General features: G+C 31.8%; 1 protein-coding gene across 1 annotated transcript in view; it reads right to left on the reverse strand.

The window, feature by feature from the left end:
* Nucleotides 1-18,059, reverse strand: part of LOC148174821 (adenylate cyclase type 6) — an 84,313-nt gene that overhangs the window by 65,653 nt on the left and 601 nt on the right. The window lies entirely within an intron of this gene.

Here is an 18,059-nt window from a genome sequence, read left to right on the forward strand (position 1 = left end):
TTGAACAAACACTCTTGCGATTTGTAACAATATCACACAGATTTCAATTTGGTTTTCCCAAAAGGTATAAATATGCAACTGAGTATGATGGCAAAGTTGTTGCATAATTATAATTATTCCCACTCCCACAGGATGAGCAAAATCTGGATCCAACGTAATACTAAATGTCAACACGAATTAATTGAGCTTAATATAATCACGAATGGGAATTTATGTTTAACCACTACAGGTTATAAATTATAGTTTGGATTGCGTGTACAAAAAATTCGAACATATTCCTGTCTGTAAATTAGTAAATCTTATATTTTGTAACCAAAAGTTACCGAGCTTAAACCAATTTTATTAAACTCCTCGAAACAGGAAAACTGCTACAGTGTCTTTCCATGTTGGGTTTCTTCTTGTTGTGTGTCTGCAGTAATGCTGCCGATGAAAATGGATCGGAAGAAAAAGGAAAAACCAAAAAGAAAATTAAATTCTTTTTTACTACTAACTTGAGAACATGTGATTATGTCGTCTGCTTCGGAACTGTGAAATTAAATTTCTCTCCTACAAGTAGATAAAGAAAAACGGTTTTAGAGTTGCCTATATTAAGCTAAATATTTAGTCAGGATGGAACGGTATACGTCAAAAATAACGATATTTTATTACTTTCCTTTAAATCTCGGGAAATAAAAACGCTCGGACCAGAAAAGTGTTTTTCTTCTTTGGTATATAATTACTGTTTGTAATTTATGACAGAGTTTTGTACCTCATTTATTGATCTTATCTTAAACAGAATTTAGAGCTGTCAGATTTGAAAAAATAAGAATATAATTGACATAACTGTTGTCTCAATTGTCAAGTTTAATAAATATATTTGCATTTATGACTAACTGGATATTGCGTGCTGAATTACATACCTACATAATTTATTAGCCTAATCTTCCAGCATAACATATTATAAACAGTATAAATCACTGACATTTCATGATTATCTCAGTAAATAATCCGTTTATTACTAATAAAAGTTTAATTTACTTAGTTGTCTCTGCGATGATCCAGCGAAAATTTTGCATAGCTTTAGTAGCAAGTATGTCTTTATTAGTTATCAAAAACAAACAAAAATATAAAACAATAAACATTTCAGAAAATTACCAACATTTAAAGAAACTAGATTTTGTCATAAAACTTGAAAAAATATTTAAAATAATAAAAAAAGTGAAAAAAGGCAACGAGAAGCAGAGCTCCGATTAATGACAACTTATGTATTACCTCCGTTAGAACAAGGTATGCATGACACTCCAAGGACAAAATAGAGTTTCATTCTTCAAGCTTGTTAAATTACAGCATCAAGTATCGTGCGAAGCAAAAAACGCGAAAGCCCATCTATTTATAACTGAAAACACATGATCGGTGTGTCACCTATATCGGTTACTTTTACCTTCATCTTGAATTTAATGGTGCTAACGAAGTCTTAAGCAAACATGTTTCCATGCAAATATTTACTTTTTAAATCCAAAATTACAACCGGTAATGGCTTCCACCTTAATCAGCTCTGTGAAACCTGTCCCGAAATAAAATCCATGCAACGATTTTCCTATAAAAATTAAAGCACACCTAAACATCTTTCCCACGGCGGATTTAATAAAATTTGATGGGATTTTGCAACATGTTACGAACAAAATACATATGGAAATGAATCTCCAGGATAAAGAAAAATAAGAAAAGCGGTACGTAGAGGGATAAGTTTAAGCGGGCCAAAATCTAGTTATTCAGAAACAAAACTGGGGTTTTAATAAAGGGAAAATCTGTCTCAATCCATTACTTAAACGTGTAAATTCTCAGATTTCGCTGTTGGGGGATTGTGGAATTTAATATTTTAGTTGGATCGAAATGGAAAAACAATTAGGGTTGATATTTTCGTATATTCCTGTTAATGGAAAATTTGTATTCGTTTCGTCTGCGTCAGCTTTCAAGGAATTATTCATTCAAGTCCGTTGGCGTGTTGACATTGATTAATTAAAAGGCGTCTTCTCAGATCAGAGTTATCAAAATACATATCAGAGTTCTCAAAGTTCCCAAACTATCGTTAACTGGACCAACACTACTTATTCATGTCAATCGATATTTTCTCCGATGAGGTTTCACCTTGGACACGTGTCCACTTAGAAATTAATAGGCACCAAGGGTTTAGGACCAAAGGCCATGACTTATATCACCAATAGTTACATGTGATCATCAAAGACCCTTTGTGCAGACCCGTATCCGTCACCAATCTTTAGATCTATAAAAGCGACATCTTGCCTCCTGAATAAAGGATGAGCATAATTTCTCTTAGCCCATTATATTAAAGCAGCTCGTCAGGTTTAAGTGTCAAAGAAAAATTATAATAACCGGCAAGGACTCTGATGTATGAACTTTACAACTTGGTTATGACTGTAATTTCCTATGAGATGAAAAAGTAAAAAAGTAAAGTTAATAAATCTTCGGAAAGTTCACATTATTTGATGGGCTATTGACCCAAACATTGGAGTTTGAAAGAAGTAATAAAGAATTGTATTTTTGGTACTACAGAAAACTTGCCTGGGTCAAGGAGCAACGTCTATAATGAAACATTCACGTGCTGATAATAGGTTTAATGAAAACGCTATACAAGCACGGAAAACAATATGGTTAGAAGAACAATTCAAAACGATAGTGGAATTGCTGGTCATTTAGAAGTACATTCTTCTAATTTTCAGAACAAGGAAGTTCTCAAAAGAATCAATTAACTAATGAAAATTTATAATTCTTTACATCTCGCGAAGAAAAGACCAGTTAAAGGATGAAATATTGTTCAAACTGAATACTCAACACATATGTATCTCCTCGAAGCACACCATAAATCAATTTGTTTATAAAACAACAATTTTGCCACACCTCATTTAATCATCAATATCTCCGCCCACATTTAAATTAGTATTGTTGTAAAGCTATCAAACTGAATTGAGATAAAAAAATCGATTCCTGTATGTAGTTTGTAACCACCAAAACTTGCAAAGACTGCAGTAAAACGTGGGAAATTTGCAAGTTCACTCGAAAATTAATACCATTCAGTACAGTACAATGGTTACCAACTTCATGTCTGTTAATCAATTCATTTTAATGCAAATTGTTATCATAAATTTCTCTGACCTTCGCACAATAGATGGTGAGGAATGACAATAGTGTTGGTGAGGTAATTGACTCTCTGGTTTACGCTCAAATATTCTTTGAGATTATGTTGAAAAACGTTTTCACAATTAAACGGTAATTTTTGATTACAGCGGAATAACAAAATTGGCTACAAAACGGACGATCATTTCATGTTCTCTTTATGGACAACGCTAGCTCGCGGCGCATTATTAATGACCAGACCGCCCATCTAGTTGTATCGAAATTAAAAAAGTTATTGTTTAAACATCTATTAATTACAAACTGAAACCGATTATACGAACGCAGCCGAGATTTTTAACAATTTATTCAAACAGTCGGGAAACTCAATTAATTTAATTAAAGAATTTAACAATTTAACTTTCTCGAAGTCCAAATTAAGATTGTAATTGTATTTGATATCGCACGATCCTTTAAATTTCCATTTGAAGTGGGTGGATGGCTTAAATGTTTGCCAGTTACGCAACGTAAATGTTTTTGGAAATTCCCGTTGTATTTTCTTTGGCGATTACAATAGGCTTGGGAACATTAAAAGTAGAAGTTCTAATCTCTCACAAGAGCAAATCGGAGTCTTTTTTGATACTTAGGGGGCGAGAGGACGCATAAATGAATTATTGCTTGTTAAAAGTTAAATCCATCCAGTAGAGGAAAAATGAGAGCTAACTCTCGTCCTTTACATCGACTCTTTAATGCATATGTGACAGGTCTAAAAATAAATTCATTATTGTTGATGACACCCTTTTAGCCTTATATGCCATTCAGCAAATATCCGCTTTGTGATCTAAGAGTTTCAACAGAGACGAATCCAGGGATTATCCCGAATTACAGTCAACTTAACGGGAATTATGGCCAGAAAGCCATTTATTATTATGTAATTCAATTACTATAGTCAGAATTTTGTAACTTTGGTTTAACCCCGCCCACATGAACAAATGACGATTTGAATTTGTCGAATCAAGAAATGGCTAGCCTCCTTTACTCAACACTATCAAAAATTTGACGGCTCAAGTGTCACACATGTCAAGAAGATTTGCGGTTTTGCGAGAATTTATTTAATCGTGAAAGTTTCGTCGATTTTGATAGTGTTTCATCTTCTAATGTGTGGACATTTCTACCCCGACTTTTAGCAAATATCGACGAAGTATCAAAATTTTGCAGAGTGAATCAGACTTCCAGCTAAAATTCAATTGGCCCAAAAGGTAGGCGGAGTTAAACCAAAGTTACAAAATTCTGACTATAAATTTTAGTCTATTTTCGGGATTCTTGTCCATCAAAGGACACTTTTTTTTTAATTCTGAATGTTTTTTGTCCTTCAACTTCTAAACGATAAGAGATAGCGCGTCAAAAAGGCGAAACAAAAGCACAACATTTTGACATTTGAATTTAAATTAATTGTTCGATTTGAATGCGGTGCTACCAACTTATCTCTCAAATTTCCTTAAATGAGTGAATAAAGTTTCAAATTCTAACCAGAAGTCAAAATAATAGATATTTATTATATAGAGCGGAAGGAAGCAAATTATTCACGACAACAAATCAGTTATTCTCGAAATTGTAGATCGAGAGAATAACATTTTTGGAGTGAATAATTTGCTCTTACACTCGAATGTAATACTAGATTTTATCCAAGGCCTCTGCTGGTTGCAAATAAGGCATTAAAAGAATTAACAGAATTGACAGCAGTGACATAGGCGTTATTATCATGGAAATGTAACATAAAATTCTTTATGGTCTCTAAAGAGAAATATTTATTTAAGTATTTAATCTGTTTCAAATAAGTGAATAAAGAGAATTTTTTTAGTGCATTTTTGGACGAACAACTATTAATTGTCGACGCACAATTTTTGTGTTTAACACGTCTGGAAAATGCTATCACCGCATTTCCAAAAGAACACTTTCCAGTCTAGTTAAACAAATACATATACTACATACGGCTACCAACCTACCTAAATTCAAAAGTTCGCATTTCTCAGAAACGTCTAAAAACAATAAATTTCCAAAAATGTTCAAACCTAGAATTTTTAAAGAAAAAGGAGTTTGATCGATATTGCCTTCTGGATTAATTGAGACGAGAGTTTCCAGGAAAATACACAAAAAAATGGATGAAACAAAATAGCATTTTTATAGATTGTGCAGTGAATTCTTTGAAAACTGTATTTACCTAACTAATTACCATAAACTGTACAGTTTACCATTTCAAGCTATCAGCAAAATGATATATGTATCAATTAACTCAAATTAAGCTTTAATTCGTTAATAAATTTTAATGAGTTCGCAATTTACATTTCGGAATATAAATGTAGCGGCGCCAGCATGATAAATCAATCATACACAAATACATGAATTCCTGAATTTACATAATTAATTGTTATAATTTTACAAGAATATTAGAAGTTTATTGGTTTGGTCTTTTTTTTTTGACTAATATTCCTTTGAGAACGTGATAGTGCACATGAAAATGAGGCTGTATAAGTGTATTATTATACTTGGCAGTAAACATATTTATTGCGATTTAAATATACTACCCTTGTCACCATAATGTCACGAGTTCGAGGCATCCACAATACCTTAATCTAACTAGTCATTCATAACAGCCAAGCTCCATACAGAGTTCTCTAGTGAAATTATAATCGTTAAACGCTTTAAGCGTGTACTTCCGAGATATAAGTTTCCTTTCAACCCGAATAATTGCTTTGAATAATAGCAGTTGCACCACTGCATAAAGTCATTCAGAGTACGCGCATCTCTTGAAAATAACCAAACAGAAAATCAAACTACTTTTAATCCCGTAAGGGCAAATCTGAGACAGTGTTTGTTTAATGTATGTCATAAACATTACACGTACACACGCAAATCAAATTAACGCGAGTGAATTGTGTAAACATTACACACCTCACTTCATTAGCCGTAAAATATTTGTACGAAACTTTCGCAGGTTTATCGAGATTAAAAAATGGGTAAATATAGCAAGGAAGGTTTCTTTTCGACTCCTTACTGCTAATTAAAAACGCTTTAAAATACCTGGTAATAACAATTTTTCTGGAAAGTTCCATTTTCCGAATAATTAGCCTTGCTTTGTCAAGTTTTTCTCGCTGTTTGACAAGCTCTCTAAAAGGGCAATTATGAGTTTCAAAAGAATGTAATTGTTTTAGTTGGAAAACTTAAAGTCACTGGGAATTATGCATGGGTTGCTCCAACCTGGAATTCCATTTAGTTGTAGTAAATTAGAAATTAATTAAAAGTCCCATGCACCTCGCCGAAATAGATTTTCGATTAAAAAATACCCCATGCGAGTGACCTAACATTGGCCAATCCAGCGGTATCTCTTTGACAATTCCCTTTACATGCTTACCGAATTGAAAATTATATTTATAGCTCGCGAACTCCGCTCGAGATTAAGTTAAGATGTTTAGTTCAACTTAATTAAACGTCCTGTTAGTTCAGAAAGACTTCCTTTATTCCTAAAAACACCTAAAGCTCTTCCCAATGCCAATCCCACACGACTCAACATCTACTAAAGCCAACCCCAGCCTTTGTTCCTCCTCAACACAGACGTTTTAAATCTAATAACATTTTCTTATATTAAAAATTAAATTAACTGTAACTGTCATTAGGTACAAAAAATTTAATAAAAGCTACTTGAAGCGAAATTAAGAGGGTTTAATGAGCTTAACATTTTTCTTTATTGCTACAATGTTTTCGCTAATTAATTACCGTGTTGTTGCCTGACTTTATTTAAAATGAAATATTGTCGCTTATTTAGAGAAAAGAATATCTTCACTAAATTAAATGATCGGAATTTTTCATCCGCGCTTCATTAAAAAAATACTAAACAGACACTTTCTATTTGTTTCTACTGCTTCTGTGTTCTCCCCAATTGATTTTTTATTGCGAGGATTACCCGCATGTTTACGCCAGCACTTCTTCCGCATTAATTTTAATCAGTGACATCACCTCCATCAGCGGTTTATTGTCAGAAAAACAAAGGCCTGTTTCCAACAGTAGCATTTTGCTCCAATTATAAAGACTTCCTCAAACATATAAAGATAACACTTATCACCTGTATCAAAAATAGAAAAGTCATTAATAATAATAACCGAGAGGTCGTATCTCATTTAATTAACTATCAATGTGATTATTTCAGGACTAATTTGATAAGAATGCGTCTGCTGAAAGTGAAAAAAGCCTGATTGGAAACGAAGTGTATAATTAGAACGTTTCCGCTGTTACTCCAATTTCATTTAAAATAAAACACATTACGCGTGCCTTTGTGCTGATTGTGCAATAAATTACAGTATTTTAATCTATATAACCTAATAAATGTCGATTTGAAACGAGTGAAATGTCAAATCACATAATGGAGCAAACCGCATGACCTGTTATAGGAAAATAATAATCAAAAGTGGTTTCAGTTCATGCGAAATGAGTAATAATTGGGCGATTGACATTTGCTGTTCGCGTAATTTGCCAGTTGTAAATTACTAGATATTAGATAGTTTTATCTGTGAAACTAGAACCTGTAATAATTAGCGAGAGTTTTTCAAAAATACGTATCTAATGGTTCTAGTTGGCGGTTGGCGGAGAGTAATGAGGTTTTCAAAAATTTGCCTGCACTTTAAATCATTGCTTCCCTTCGACCATTTAAATTTTTCATAAATGTTTAATTCAACGACTATTTTAAATTATTCTTTTCAGTGCAGTGATGTACGAATTTAAATCATTTTTATATTCCCTGCGTTTTGTATTTTCCAGGATTTTCCATCTGAGACAATATGAAAGTTCTCGTTTTGGTTTGAATCTTTAATTTAAAGCAGTAAAACGTGGTAGAATGACAAATTTTATCAATTTCTGTAGTTTCAATGTTTTATTGCTTCGAATCCAATTTAATATTCACGTTTAACAACTAAGTTTTCTCAAATGGCGTTTTTTTCTGCAGTATTATCTATCGATTTTGAAGCTTGAAATTTTAAAAATGGCGTCTGATTTAAAAATCAGTGCTGCCAACGCGGTTTAGGTAAATTTCAAAGCTTTCGACTATGTCTAAACTAAATCTTATTTAAAGCTCATAAATCGGTTTAGAATTAATCAGTAATCCTACACTTAATTTCTAATGCTGAATTTTGTGTTCCGGTCGGGTTGTTTCATATCAGAATTCAACAGGATTGGTAACTAAAACTAACAAAGTTAAGAAGATTTTGGGAAATGGCCGGGGAAAATAACGAGTCTGGAACTCTTGAATTTGGCTCTCAAATGCACACAGAAATAATCTCTATTCACAAATATGCTTTTATTCTGTTTTCCATTACAACCCTTTGATTTATGGCAATGTTAATCTTTAAAAACACAAATTTGTCAAAAAAATGTTACAAGTGCAGTGGCAATATTTCAATGCTCTATTGCCATTGATTTATGCACTTCCAATCGGGAATTTCAGGTTTATTCTATTGTGGTTCTGGTTGGAAAAGCTATAATTATTCGGCTTTTGCAACTATTTGTTACCGGTCTGTTATTTTAACAGAGATAAAAGGTATACAAATTACCACATGGTAACATGAGAATGCAACAAAAATATGTTTGCTGTTAACTCATCGAAAGTTTTAATTAAACAAACCTGCGGTTTTATAACTGGAATAATTATTTAGGTGGCTTTTTATAAATCTTTTAATTCTGTATAATTATATTAAAACGCGGTTATAAAAGCCTTAGGACCGGTTTATAGAAACTAATTGTATGTTAAATCTTTAATTTTAATTAAATATTTAATATCATGTTAAAGTGACATGGGTTCGTTTTTTCGCCAATCAAATGTCAGCAATTGTGAAATTAGTTGCGAAAATAACTGAATTTCGGGTCAATTATTGTGTAAACCGGCCCTTACTGTTCTATAAAATACCAAATCCACAAAATCCAAAAGCATTAACATGAAAATTCTAGAAAATATTGAAATAGTCTGAAGTATCTGAACAGTACGGGACAAATGGGGAAAAAACAAAGAATGCAAAAATATTATAGTACCTAATATCAAAAACGAAATACGAAAAATCACAAGAAAATCTACAGAATTAGATTCAATTACGCAAATGTTTTCAAATTAAACATAAAATTTATTGCATATTTATGGCTACATTTTCAATTATTATCCAGCATAATTTTCCACTCTTCGTTAATTAAATGCCATCATAACTATGTTAAGTAGACGGATTTTATTTACCTACATTAATAAAGCCGGAATTATGAATTTCTTCATTTTAATGTACTTCACTCTAATCCTGACAGAAAAAATAAATCATTTTGTGCTTTCGTAAAACTGACATTAAATTCCGTTTATTTCTACACCCACAAAAGTCACCAAAATACAATTTTTCTAATTTTACTCGGAAAATTTTGTTCATTTCATTTATATTAGGTACGCTCACAAAAATAGAAACGTGAGTAAGAAATAAACTTTACGTCTTACAAAAAAAAACAAAAATATATCAATAAAATAAAAATATTAAAATATGAATTGTAAAGGTGCTAGGTACTTATTTTGAATTTATTGCCTTTTGTCCATTAAACACCATTTAAATAGACACCCACGGGTGAGATTATGCATACCACCAATAGAATAATAAAAATATATCTGTTTTTTTTTCATGCAGTTTTGCCACACAATAGAAAAAATCTTCCTTTGTTGTGGAAATGTAATCTGAACACTTTGGAAGATTAATATGCCCAGTCAAGAGCAATTACAAATTGAAATAAACAATTTTAAATATTTACGTCCGTTTCCGTGTCAATTCTAATTTATTTATCACGTTTTGGATGATTCGTTAACCTGAATTTATAGATTGTTTTACTCATTACACATTACTGTCAGATTTTACCGGTTAAACAGCGAGAAGAAGTGACACGTCGTGGGCGTGCATAGCTCAAATGAATTACGCACAATAATTTAGAAATAGGATGCAATTATTCGCGTAAAAAAATAAATGGGTCAATGAAAGTGCCAACAGATATAATAGCGACTAATTTAAACATAATTGGAGTGCATTCCAGCTGCTTGAGATGTCTGTTTCCCAGATATTTTCACGCTCTTCTAATTAACAAAATAAAAACACAGAACGCTGAAATATTGCACATTCTTTATCAATGGTTATCACAGCCAATGTGTCTGGTGATAAACACGAGCCACGTGCCAAAAATGCTTATCAATAACCTTTGGTGGAAATAGACTTAAATCCCGGAAAACCATGATTTGTACTTGACGGTGCTACCGATTGATGGATCAGTTATTTTTTTTCGATTTATCTCGCTTAGATAAGCGGTTTATTCATAACCAATAGTGATAAACTCGATTCGTTTCGAAAACCAATTTTTCAACAGTCGTAATAAATAAAGTACGAAATTTGGGTAAAACGCCAAGACATTTTACAATGTAGTCTCTCGAAGTTGACGTTTCTGTAATATTTGTCTTCTGAACACGTCACGTACAACATCATTACGAATGACAAGATGATGGATGATCAAATGGTAGAGAATTTTAATTTCGCAAGTGTTCATCAGCTGAAGAAGAGTTTTATATTACTAAGCCAGAAAGTTGAACAGAAAGCAGATTTTTAATAAGAGTAATTTATAGGACCACTTATTATAAATATTTAATTGGTTTTTAACATAATAAAGATTTGACTAGTTTATATTCAGTAAGTTAGTACCTAGTTCATCTAAACTGATTTAAGGAGTCCGAGGATTTTGAATATTTTATTTATGGATTTGTAAATTTATTAGGTAGTCGAAGGAGAATGTCGAACTCTGTACGTAAGTTGCAGTTTTTTCTAAAACATTTAAGTTTGAGCAAATTTTCTTGTAGATTTTACTTTTCCAAGCCGAAATATCTATAGAATTAATAAAAATACAAATTATTAAAGATGTTGAAAAAATGGTGGATGCGCAAGTCTGTTTAACTTAGCTTCATTTTCAAAGTCTTTGTCATGCTGGAACTCGCAAATGAACTAAATAGTTATTTGTTTCAATAGACTAGAAAATGTTCTTTTAAAAATGCGAGAACTTCCAAGACTTCCAGGTGCCAAAAATTACTAATTATCTTATTTTAACTACTTGTTTGAATTTGATTCATTCATTTAGGGAAATTTTATCAGTTGGAAAATGGTTTGGTAGCACCGCATTCAAATTGAACAATTAAAGCATTTCGTGCTCCTGTAAATTTTTGCTGTAATTTTACTTAATCCGCAACGGCACACGAATGACACAATTGACATTTATGCATTGATGCCAACCATCAAAATAAAACCAACATGACATCCAACATAAGCAGATCATGTTTTCAGTACATTTTTTTTTATGAATAGAAGTAGTGTTGTGGTAAAAGAACAACAAAACAACATTTTACCCTTGAAACCCCAGTCGTCGACTAAAACCACTTCACATCAATAGGCTGAGTAAAGCAAGTTTAAGATTAGAACCTCAACAAAGTATCAGCTATATGAAACTTATTCGTAAATAACACTTTTATAGTAGCTATTACCAAACTTCCATAACCTTGAACTAAATAAAATTCGAACACGAGTGGTCTAAAATTAGTTCCAATCTACCCTTTTTCCGTGTACCTTCCTTCACTCCCCAGTTTAATTTTAATAATCTATAGCTCCATAATACAGCTTTCATCGATCTTAAAAGTTCCAAGCTATGGTAATAAATAAGGAAAATGTTCTTTCAGCACTTTCTTTAGACAATTAGAACTTTTTAATGTTTCTCTGTAAACTTTTCCGCACTGTCGCCAAACCTATTAACAATGGATACAGCAAATAAAAGGAAATAAACAAATTAATACATATTTATTAACCGTTTAAGAGACTAAATTATTGATGCGGCTATAAATACCGGTCTTAAATTACACAGGTTGTGGTCGCAATAATTAGTTATTCGTAAAGACATTAAAATGTGATAAACACTCAGGAAGGGGTTATTACTGGGAAATTTATTGTCGGCGAAAACAAACGATCTCTGGTGAATTTTCATTGAACAATGAGCTGAAATTTGTTGATGTTTTAATTGGAAACTTCGTGCGATGCAACCGGCGTTTTGTGGCTTAGCACCGATAGCTAAACGATTTGTCACTGGCAACTAAAAATGTGCTCTTTTTGCAGTGATCTCCACAGGGTGCAATAAAATACAACAGTTTTTTGTACTCGTAGCTCTCATCGTGCACATTTCAACCCGTACTTTTAATTTTTGAATAGGTGTGGTAAAAACTTTGTCAGAACATAAACCGGCAGAGTTTAAATAGGAACCGAAAATACCCAAAAATAAGAGTAAGGAGAAAACTGAACTTGAAGCGCCACAGAATATGGAATTAGTTGCTTGAATGGAATCATCGCACTGCATTTTAATAATGAAGGAAACCTTGATCAATAATTAAAAACTTCCTAAATCAATAATTTTACTTCATTCTTAATATAACATGCAAACAATTAGTATTATCTCAATATTTGTCAAAATTGTCGTAAAATCTGCCGTTTGATGTGGCGACAAATTTCAGTCAAATACGAATTCTTTTTACTGCATATCTTCATTAGCACGTTTATTTTCAACCAAATTATACAATTATCACTGAGAAGCCAAACAGTGATATTTCTTTATAGATTAAAAATAAATTTACCATGACAAACTCATATTTCGTGCAAACATTACGTTTGTGTAATGTACCAATAAAAACATTGTTAATTCACGGTACTTTTATAGCCACGCTAAAATGAAATTTACATGAATTTTGAATGGGATCCTGGTAGCGCTGCATATTTTTCTTCATCGATTTCCGAACGTTAATTCGATCGATTTATTTTCTTTCAATACAGATTCCAAACACTTTTGCAGGTGTATAGCAACCGGTGCTAAAATGATTTAAAGTTTCACTATATACCGTACTGTAATGACGTCGTAAATCATGTTATGACATAAATATCAACACAGGAATTAGAACGGTTTTCACGAGAATTTATTTTATTTCAACTCGGAAAGGCATTTCATTCAAAAGTTACGATGTTCAATTAGACAGTTTTATTTTCATAAGGAACTAAAAAATAAATTCATCGACGTACGCAAATGTTATTGTTTATTTTAATAAACTCTGAGTAAACAACAGAAGAAAATTAATAAACATCGTAAGGAATCAGCAAACCTTGCAGACCTTTTAAATATAGATGGAGCTTCTTTGCAAAGACGCCATCACCAAAAGCTGTTACGAGATGATAACCTATTAGTAAATGAAGCACATAGAATATGAGCCAACATGTTCTGAGTTCAAATAAGTCACTGAAAAAGACTGCATTATAAAGTTGGGGTGAAACAGAAATGAGATTTCAGGAAACCGCTCGACCACAAAGCGAAATCCAACCAGTCCATTCAAACTTTGACCAGCTGAAAAAAAATAAAATGTTAGTTATTTGAATGTTGGCAACAGTAGAAAGTTTCGGATCACTTTTATAACAGGAATAGCAATCAACTTGAAAAAATAAGCGAAGAGAAAAAAGTTCGAACTGAAAAGTCTTCCCCCTTGTCTTTGAGATGTGATAAATGCAGTTCTAAAATAAGCACGTTCATTATTATTTTTCAGGTTTAACATCAAGACGAAAAAATATCTCTTCCTGGAATGAATTGTAACGAGATTAATGATGGTTGAGATTCATTAAGATATTAAAAATCCGTGCGATTACAAGATGAGCTATCTCAAAGAATGTAGAGCGCCTTATTAGAACTGATGAAAACGCTTCTCGATTTTGACATAGTTCACGAAACTATTTCTACCGTAATGTCGTATGCAAATCTTTAAGAAAATTCCATTGTTGCAGTTCTATTCGTAGAATAGTAATTTACCATTCAACAGGCCTTAAAATACCTATAAAATCCAGCATAAATTTTCCACAGAAAAAAGTTTTATATCCTAGATCTCTAGAAATTCAAGGTTTAATTTTCTGTCATTAACAATCAATAAATTCCGCTTGTGCATGGTCACGTCAACAGGTTAAAAAGACATGTCTTAATAAATGACTTGGTTTATTCAAATTAAAAGCTTTTTGTACAAGTCAACGGAATCTGTTGGTTTTCACTTAATTAAGTTTTCCTGGGGCAAGTTTTTTGATGAGCATTAATTTAATAACCAAACGCAAATCAAATTTTAATTTTTATTCCGGTTCTTGAGCCGAAAGTCCAATCCAATGCTTTTATGGTTAAAACTATAAGATCAGAGTTATGGTTTGTACTAAATTCAAATTGTTTTAAAATTCCGCTTTTGTGTTCTAAAATTTTGAAATTTGGCACAAAAATGTCACGGGTTCCGCCGCCAAATTTCTATGAATAGGTTAATCGATTGGGATTGCATAAATAAATAAATAAGCTAAATTGCGATTCAAGCTAAAATAAATATCAGCATTTTGTTGTAATTTGATCCCACAATACTGCCGAAAAATAGCTCCCCAAAAATGAGAAAACGTGGAAATGTACAATGTGAACCATCTTCAAAATTTCGTTATGCCAAAGTTAAAAAAAAATGTAAAAAATCTTAATCTTAAATTAAAGTTCATTACCTCAAAACCCAATTTTCAAGTGCACAGTAAACCGAATGCATTTAATTAGCATATCATTAGCTCAACTTTGGAATCAAAACCCATTTCATTATCTGTCACGATCCACCTTAATCCCGAAATCAACGTGAAATTAAAGTTTAATGATCAACTGAATAATGATGAAGATATTTGTTGATCCGATCCAAATGGAAACGTTAACCATCCAGATCAACAAGAAACGACATTGATTTATTACCTAAATAAAATAATCAATTCTAGATTAAAATCTTTCATTTTGATGTATTTATACTGTCATGTTTGAACTTAAATAATGTATAATCATATATTTAACCTTCTGGTAACATTTAGGTTAAATTTTTTATCTTACTTCTTGTAGTTTAAAGCTCTTAATCTCGATTTAAAAACAAATGGTTTTTCTAACAGTTATGAGCAAATATTACTCTATAAAATTTAAAACGAAAAACAAACTCACTACACTGCGAGCAGTAAATTAGATTAAACGTTTATTTACCTATCCAAAGATCTCATTTATTCCAAGCAACAATAAGATAACATTCACCTTCAGTTTCAGATATTTTAAGGTAGAATAAGTAAAAAAAACTTCAGTGTTTACCCGGTCCAAAGGTTTAAAAAAGTGCCCCCCAGTCAATTAAGCCCCCCTGTTTTTATAAAGGTCTTCTTTGCTTAGTAATTAGAGTTTTGTTGTTAAAATCCTTGGAAAAAGATACAGCAAAAAGAATATTTTATTCAAAGCGATACGTATGTTCCACCAAAAGGGCGAATAATAAAAGTGTCATTTCGTGTTAAATATTCATGTGGCTAATGGACCTACATTTGTTATTAACCACAAAATTTACTACGCACTTTGTATTCTTATGAGTACAGACTCCACATCGAAGACTCATCGACTGTCAATACGTGATTGATCTCGAAAATGGTAAAAACTAATTATTATTTTGCAATAAAAGTGTACCTACGTACCTACGTTATGTCTCTTAAATAATCTTTGATGTGACAGCTTAATATCGCGAGTGAAACCGAGGAATAACTTATCACTTTTGTCTTGACTAATACAAATTAAATATTCATTGTTCCAAGAATTTCTTGATGAAACTGGTTGTAACACGTCTCGTTTCTCCATGCAAAAATGGTCTTGTAAGACAATGCAAGGGTCTCACAAAGCAACCTGTCGATCTTTATTAGTCCTCAATTTTAGAGAGAGAAAGTTTAGCACTCAATCCAAGGGAGCACCTGCGACAATGCAAAAAAAATATTGAAAGACAGAAGTAATCACATTTTTCGATGAAAATATTTCTTCAGGTCTACGTTTTGAATGTAACAAAGGCTAAACAAACACTTTTGACACAGCACAAGATGTTACTTTCAGTGTGACTGCTCTGTTAAAAGATTACCTAATTAATTATGGAAACCTCTTTGTTGTGAAAAACAACGCAATTTTGCTTACAATAACTCGCCCTGTGTTATTAAATTATACTTTAATCAAATATACGAAGAACGGGAACGAAATAAATTGCTAAACACTCTTACCCATAGCAAATTGAATGGCACATTTTGTAATATTTTATACTTTTTTTGTAGTTGTTTAAATGAGTTAATCATTAATCTTGTGGTTTTAGGCGCATTTTGAAACGAAACACGAATCATTTATTAGGTGGAACATACAGTTCTTAAAGAAAACACCAGAAATAATTGAAACGAAAATTGTGGGAAATTACCCGCAGAAAAAAAAAGGAAACTATATGCTAACGTTTCCTGTCTCCTGCTATAATAAAGTTCTCTTAAAATTAATTGAATCGTGAAATGAAGAAATCCAATAGAACCTCATATTCGAGCTTTATAGTCGTACATGCAATAAGAGAAGCAAAATTGAGTAATATTTCAGAGGCCTTTGTTGAAATATACAGAACATTCAAAAAAGACCATAAATGTTTCCAGGCAAGAATACATCAGTGTAAAAAGTCGAAATTTTACGTGCCATATCCAGCTTTCAGCAAATATACTCTTATAAATAAATGACCAACGATGTAAATAAAATTATCTGAATTTTATTTCTCAAAAGCTCGTACTTCTGTTGAGGTTTTTACTCGGTTTTTACACATTTCCAATTGAATGTAAATTGCAATTTAATTTTCCAATTTATGTGCGGTATTTTTAGGTTTCTACTCTGATTTCGTGAGTAAGCGAAGTGAAATGTTTATTTTAATCGAACGAAGAATCCTGTGAAAATAAACAAATTTTGTTGGGAAAAAGTCGGAAACTGGTATCATTCTAAAATTACAAATTCATGATGTGAATCACTAAAATATGAAGAAAATTATTGTTATATAATCTTCTTGACTGCAATCCTCGGATGTCTTTGTTCGTTTGAAGCTACTCAGAAAATCGTTAGGATTATAATATGCACTCCAAAGTATGGAACAAAGAGCGTAATACTGCAGTCAATGGAAAATTTCAATAAAATCGTTTGAGAAACTTGACAAAGGAATATATTTTATTATTAAAAAATTTAGTGGTTAAAGCTTTTATCTAAAATTCCGCTTCAATATCCTGGTGTAAACTTTTTATACTTTTTATTTAAGCTGCAATGTAAGCAGTCAGATTAAAAGCTTATTTATTGAAGCTCGTTATTCGTTTGTGCAACATTTATGCAGACTCACAGTAAAAAGATGCAAAATATCAATTCCGCAGAAATTCTAAATCTCTAAAATTCCAAACACAAAAGCTAGACGGTACAGTCATATTTCACTTGTTTTTATAATAGGACCCAATTATTCACGTTAATTTTAAAACCTGTGTACGCCCCGTGAAAATCGCGTTCCTGAAAATTAATTCAATTGAATCTAAAGAAACCGAAACATTCCCAACTCCAGTCTGGAATAAAAAACTGCTCTAAAAATTAATTAAAATCTCTAAAGTAACTCCAATTGTATTAATTTAATTAGGCCTCTTCAACGTTAAATAAATTTTGATGTGATGTCGCCAGCTAATTATACAAAAATTTAGCTCCTCAATTAAGACTGTGGAAGATCACAAAGCGACTAGACCGGTACCAAAAAGTAATAAAAACACTTCAAATTAAAAGAAAAAAAATGTTATAGACGTAAAAAATTTAAATCATTTGTTTGTGGCAGTAAGAAGAACTTTGAAATAAATATTATCAATAACAATGTTAAACACGGTGTCAGAATCTGCAATTATATTCATTTAAATTAATCAGATGTAAATTCCGCTCTTAAAATAAATGTGGAATATGTACTACAAAAAAAACTTTTCAGTTTCATTTGT

Source organism: Gnatocerus cornutus, chromosome 5 (assembly GCF_029298725.1).
Source record: "Gnatocerus cornutus isolate USDA-ARS CGAHR chromosome 5, icGnaCorn1.1, whole genome shotgun sequence".
Taxonomy (NCBI): domain Eukaryota; kingdom Metazoa; phylum Arthropoda; class Insecta; order Coleoptera; family Tenebrionidae; genus Gnatocerus; species Gnatocerus cornutus.